We start from the raw sequence: 6763 nt of genomic DNA, 5'->3' as shown, positions 1-6763 counted from the left end.
ATGTTAGTGATCTACACTACTGCAGTCAGAATCTGTTTCTATGAGGAATTTTAATGTGTATATCATGCAGCAGTTTTACAGAAATCTGGATTTAGACGGATAATCTGATTATTAACCTTTATTTATCCACACAGGAAGAGAAGACTGTTGTACAAGTTGTAATCAATACTCAGATGATTTTAGCACGAGTTTGTGCCAGTGGTACATAGTCCAAATCAGGGCTGGCAGTGTTGCAGTCAGAGTATCTGAGAATGAGCTACAGGTAAGAAAGAACCCTGCAGAGACTCAGAGGGTGAAAGCCTCCATGAGTCTTTATTTACAGTCCAAAGTCCCTAATGAACAAATGAATACAAAAAATATACAAAAAGCAAAAAGACTAAATACAAAACATCACAAATCTTCAAGGACAAAAAGAGTTGCTTAAATAAAATGGCCAACACACACAAAACAAAGGTTGTGCTAAAATAATGCTAGAGACACGGTGGAACAGGAAACAGGGCTCTGACTAAGGTGCTTGTGTTTCCTTTTCCATTGTATCTTCAACTTCATTGTGTCCATTTATGGTGTGTCTCCACCGCAGCTGAATACACACCGTAGAAGTACAGCATTACCCTTTACACCAGGTCACTAGACTACAGCCCCCACATGTGGAACCCTGTAAAATGCCAGAATCATATTTTGAAAATGTAATTTTAAGTAAATGTTCTACTCGTATCATTTTGAATATTATCTCTTATGTCAAAAGCGCTGACTATAAACGAAATTATTATCGACCAGGAGTTTAATATAGTGTGTTTGACAGAAACGTGGATTAAACCGAATAAATATTAAATAAAGTGTCATGCGGAGACAGAGGAAGCCGAAGTTGCAGCAAACAAAGAAAACTTTATTGAACAAAAAAAACCAACACAGCCCAAAAAACGCGAACGCCTGCTGCGGGCAGGAAATGTCTTGCGGCGCGCTCACTGCGCGAAATACAACAGCTCCATGTCTGGGAGTAAATCCAACATACCAGGATCCGTAAATCCCAGGTGCGTCCGGAAAGAGACGCGGCCCACTTTGGCCGGGTAGGAACCCGAGACGGGAAGGTACAGTCCTAGGCGCGCTTGGAAAGAGGCGCGGGCTGCGTGAAGAGAGCGAGAGAGAGACGGTAAGTAGCGGGGATGAACCTGAGCGAGCACACGGTAAGCGCGCGCACGCGCGCACGCACGTCCCAAAAGAGCAAGCAGGACCACCACCGGCATACATCCACGTCGGACCATGAGCAATAAAGGACAGCGAGTGTGTGCGCCGTGAGTGTTCATATAGGCGGCATGATTAGCGTGCAGATGAGAGTCAGGTGTGTGGTTAGTATGACGGCGAGGAGCTCCTTGTGGGCGGTGCACGCACGGGAGACGTAGCAGGGTGGTCCCTGACACCTGGGTATAGTTACATACACCAACCCCATCTAAATGGCAGAGGAGGCGGAGTCACAGCTATTTATAATAATAATCTGAGCGTCACACAAAAGACTAAACACAAATGTAAAACATTTGAAGTTCTTTATACCAACATAAAATATTCAGTGTCTGAAAGCGGGTCCAGTCAGTTAATTCCACTAATTATTATTTATAGACCCCCAGGGCCCTACTCTGATTTTCTCATAGAATTTGCAAATCTAGCAACTTCTTTAGACAAAGCATTAATTATTGGTGACTTTAATATTCATTTTGATAATCAGGAAGACTCCTTAAGAGCAGCAGTTGTGTCCATTCTAGAGTCAGTTGGAATTAATCAGAATGTTATAGGACCCACTCGTAGTGGTGACACACTCTCGATTTGTTGTTAACATTTGGATTAAAAATAAAACATGTAATAATTCCACAGTCTGAAGTTATTTCAGATCATTACCTCATCTCTTTTAATATCTGAATCAGTCACTGCATTTCTACCTCACCACGTTACCGTGTTAAACACATTCACGTCAGCTACAGCAGCAAGTTTTATTAATAATCTTCTGGAAATGTCAATATTAATAAGATTTCCGTCTGACCCCGCAGAGCTCGACTGGGCCTCTGAATGTCTAGAATCAACGTTATGATACACTCTAGATGATTGTTAGTGTTTAGATGGGCCTCACACTGGTTCTCTAAACACATTTCTTTGTTGTGTGTTAAGTGTCTATAGGATCTTTACCATGTGAGTATGTGAGGTATACAGAAAGTCTTTATCTGAGCTCACACATCTCTGGTTATTATGTCTCCTTACCCAATCAGGGACAGTTTTAGCTCAGGTTTTTTCCAGTGTGTATATACACTTGTCTGTTATCTGCGTTAAACTGAAGAAGAACATTTGCACCATTCTGTGTGCTGTGTGATTCTTCTCTGATCAGAAATGTCACCACGGGCATCGTAGATTGCATGGAAAACCTATCCAAGAATTAACTTTTGTTTGGGCATAGTAAAAATCTAACAGTTTTGGTATCAGAAGCGAGATACTTTCCATCAATATCCGAAGGGAAATCGCGCATCAAGGGAAGTTTTAGGACGCTTTTTTGCTTGCGGGGATTGTCCAATTTGCCAGCCAAAAGGGGCTGCATGTGTGTTTGTGTCTTGGTTATACAAACCCAATTTCAAAAAAGTTGGGACACTGTACAAATTGTGAATAAAAACAGAATGCAATGATGTGGAAGTTTCAAATTTCAATATTTTATTCAGAATACAACATAGATGATACATCAAATGTTTAAAATGAGAAAATGTCTCATTTTGAGGGAAAAATAAGTTGATTTTAAATTTCATGGCATCAACACATCTCAAAAAAAGTTGGGACAAGGCCATGTTTACCACTGTGTGGCGTCCCCTCTTCTTTTTATAACAGTCTGTACATGTCTGGGGACTGAGGAAACAAGTTGCTCAAGTTTAGGAATAGGAATGTTGGTCTGGCATTGTCATGTTGGAAAAAGCAAGGTCTTCCCTGAAAGAGACGACGTCTGGATGGGAGCACATGTTGTTCTAGAACTTGGATATATCTTTCAGCATTGATGATGCCTTTCCAGATGTGCAGCTGCCCATGCCACATGCACTCATGCACTCATGCACAACTTGGGGTGTCCTTATCCTGTTTAGTCTGGATGACATGGCGTCCCAGTTTTCCAAAAAGAACTATACATTTTAATTCGTCTGACCACAGAACAGTTTCCACTTTGCCACAGTGCATTTTAAATGAGCCTTGGCTCAAACTCCGGCCTCTTATTGCTCCCTGTCCCAACTTTTTTGGAATGTGTAGCTCTCATGAAATCCAAAATGAGACAATATTTGGCATGACATTTCAAAATGTCTCACTTTCAACATTTGATATGTTTCTATATTCTATTATGAATAAAATATAAGTTTATGAGATTTGTAAATTATTGCATTCCTTTTTTAGTCACAATTTGTACAGTGTCCCAACTTTTTTGGAATCGGGTTTGTACATTAATTGTTTAATTAATGATAACAATTTCCTTTGGTGGGATGAATCCATCAAAACAAAGTTTTCCTCACCTTAGACGTAAGATGCAAGATAAGAAGATGTTTTTTACAATCTGTCTAGTAAAGGCGATATTGTGTGAAGTATCCAAAATAATCCACGATCATTTTTATACAGTAAAACCCCGTTGGACGAGCATTATTCTTTCGTGAAAATTGCTCATCGGTCCATTTGCTCATACATTTGAACTAATTTTTCCCCATAAGAATAAATGTAAAAGCGATTTAATCTGTTTCGAGATCTCATTTGATTGCTTATTTCTGCACTTAAAAAGTATTAGTAGCCTATTTTAACAAACAAATACAAAGCAAATTACCGCACAGTAAACATAATTTAAAACCTATCCATGTGGTAGTGGTTGATTGTGAGTGTGAGACGTGCACCACGCTCGTAAACATCTTGGTTTCAAATGTAATTCTATGGGTTAGGGTTAGGGTTAAGGTCACTGATTTTCTTTGGAGACATTTTTCAAGATTTCTAGTGAAATAAAAATATAACACTAAAAAAAATGTTACGTTTTTGCTGCACTGAACAATGAGAGTGACCGAGTGACACATCATCAACTAAGTGACTGATGCTTCCCTCCGCCGAAAGCGGGGAACCAGCAGCATGGGTTTGCTCGTGTCTTCGAAATTTGCTCGCAAAACAGGGTAAAATTTTGCGAGCAAGGTCGCTCGTATCTTTGTTTGCTCGTACTATTAGTTGCTCGTACAATAGGGTTTGACTGTATTCTCCCAAAAAAATAATTTGAAAAAAAAAAAGATTTTAATAAATAAAAACAAAAAAAAGGGAAATATTGGAAAGACTAAAATTTAATTTTTGGCTTTATAGTCTACTTTTTCTCCTAACCTACAATATATGTGATCCAATTGGAGAGACGGGATTAATTTTTTTTTGTTTGAAGACTGCGATCCCCCTGGTGTCTGGCGCAGCTGTATTGTCTGAGTGTTAAGTGTTGTGTGTCTGTTCTTTGTTCTGTGTAAAGAAGTTGGGTCATGACATCTTTTTTGCTGGTGGCTTGGACTTCCAGTGATGTAGCTTCCTGTGATTGACTTGAGTTGGAGTTGGAGAGTTGGAGCAGCAGTGCTATCAGATAACATCTCTAGGATACTTCCCACCATCTGACTGGTAAGACATCATGGAATCTTCAACTATGAGAACACGCATACAACAAACCAAATAGTTACAAGTTCACACACAGCCCAGTTTATAGAAACCGTATCTATTCCTCATGTAGCAAAACCAAGAATTAAATACACAAGATCCAGAAATAATCTTATTACAGTTAAAACTGAAAAATGCCAGATAAACAATTCTTTGGTTTGGTCTTTTAAACATTAGATCACTGGCACCCAAAGCACTGATTGTAAATGAGATGATCACAGATAATAATCTCTCAGCACTGTGTCTCACTGAGACCTGGATTAAACCAGGTGATTATATGGGTCTAAACGAGTCTACACCGTCAGGATATGTTTATAAGCATATAACCCCGTCAGACTGGTCGTGGGGGGGAGGTGTATCTACCATTTATAGTGCCTCTCTTAATGTTAGTCAGAGATTAGGATTCAGCTTTAAATCATTTGAAGTGCTCGTTCTTAAAGTTGTACTTTCAGACATACATAGAAAACTCGCTCTGGTCACCGTGTACAGACCCCCAGGGCCCTACGCTGATTTTCTTCAAGAGTTTGCTTGTTTTCTATCAGACCTCTTGATCAATTTTGATAAAGTTCTGCATGTAGGAGATTTTAATATTCATGTAGATGATGCAAACGATGCTCAAGAATTATTATTTGTCGACTTATTAAACTCTTTTGGGGTTAAACAAAACGTCACCAGACCAACTCACCGCTTTAACCACACACTAGACTTAATAATATTCCACGGAACAGACGTCACTGATATAGATATCTTACCTTAGAGTGATGACATCACAGATACTGTACCTTACTTACCTCATACTGTACACACTACCGGTAGAGCAGATTAGCCGTGTTTCACCACGCTATCGACTTGGTAGGACTATTTTTCCGACCACTAAGGACAGATTCATAAATAACCTGCCTGATTTATCTCAATTTCACACTAAACCCATAACTGCTAATAATCTTGATGAAATGGTTAACAACATAGACCTTATCCTCACTAGCACATTAGACACCGTTGCCCCCATCCGGTTAAAAAAGTTTAGATAACAAGCACCTGCATGTTGGTATAATAGTCATACGCATGCCCTCAAGAGAACAACACGTAATCTGGAGAGAAAATGGAGGAAAACAAAATTGGAGGTATTTAGAATTGCGTATAAAGACAGTATGCTCAGCTACAGACAGGCGCTAAAAGCTGCTAGAGCTGAACATCTAAGCAAACATAGAAAACAACAAAAACAATCCCAGGTTCCTTTTCAGTACAGTAGCTAAACTAACTACAAATCAGGGATCTGAAAAATGTGTTCCATCACAGTTTAGTAGTGAGGACTTTATGAATTTCTTCACTGAAAAAATGCATAACATTAGAAAAACAAATGTGGCAGTTCAACCTCTGAGACCATCTCCTGAGACAGTGTTACCTTCAACTCCACAACTCCACTGTTTTACATGTACAGGACAGGAAGAGCTGTATGATGTTATTATCAAAGCTAAATCAACAACATGTCAGTTAGATCCCATTCCAACAAATCTACTGAAGGAAGTGTTATATACAGCTGGTGAGATTCTTCTGAATATTAGTAACTCCTCACTATCTTTAGGTCACGTCCCTAAAGCCCTCAAGATAGCAGTTATTAAGCCCCTCATAAAAAACCTAATCTGGATCCAAACACACTATCGAATTTCAGACCCATTTCAAAGCTCCCATTTATGTCTAAGATTTTAGAAAAGATTGTCGCTGCCCAGTTCTGTTCCCACTTGCAAGAGAACAATATCTTTGAGGAGTTTCAGTCAGGTTTTAGGCCCCATCATAGCACAGAAACTGCCCTAGTTAAAATCACTAATGACCTGTTTTTAGCTTCAGACCAAGGCTTCATCTCGCTGTTAGTTTTACTTAGTTTTAGCCCGACCTTCCACAATACATGGACACCAGAGTCAGCTGTGTTTATGTGTACGACCATCAGACACTACTACGGTACAGACATCATGCAACCAATAATCTGCATGATGATATTATCAACAACCTTCGTGACCTCGGCTTGCTGCGACCTCGGCCACAAAGACCAGGCCCCCAGCCCTCGGTGTTACCTGATGCCGGTGGCCGG

General features: G+C 39.7%; 1 long non-coding RNA gene across 1 annotated transcript; it reads right to left on the bottom strand.

The window, feature by feature from the left end:
• Positions 1 to 293: 293 nt before the first annotated feature.
• LOC124394793 lies at positions 294 to 1446 on the bottom strand. The gene is made up of 2 exons (XR_006927555.1): positions 1013 to 1446; positions 294 to 655 (listed from the first exon to the last, which is right to left on the bottom strand). It is a non-coding gene; the product is annotated as an uncharacterized LOC124394793 (long non-coding RNA).
• Between the last annotated feature and the right edge of the window lie 5317 nt (positions 1447 to 6763).

Source organism: Silurus meridionalis, chromosome 12, assembly GCF_014805685.1.
Source record: "Silurus meridionalis isolate SWU-2019-XX chromosome 12, ASM1480568v1, whole genome shotgun sequence".
NCBI lineage: Eukaryota > Metazoa > Chordata > Actinopteri > Siluriformes > Siluridae > Silurus > Silurus meridionalis.
The sequence above is the reverse complement of the archived record's forward strand: the minus strand, read 5'-3'. Positions and strand labels throughout refer to the sequence as shown.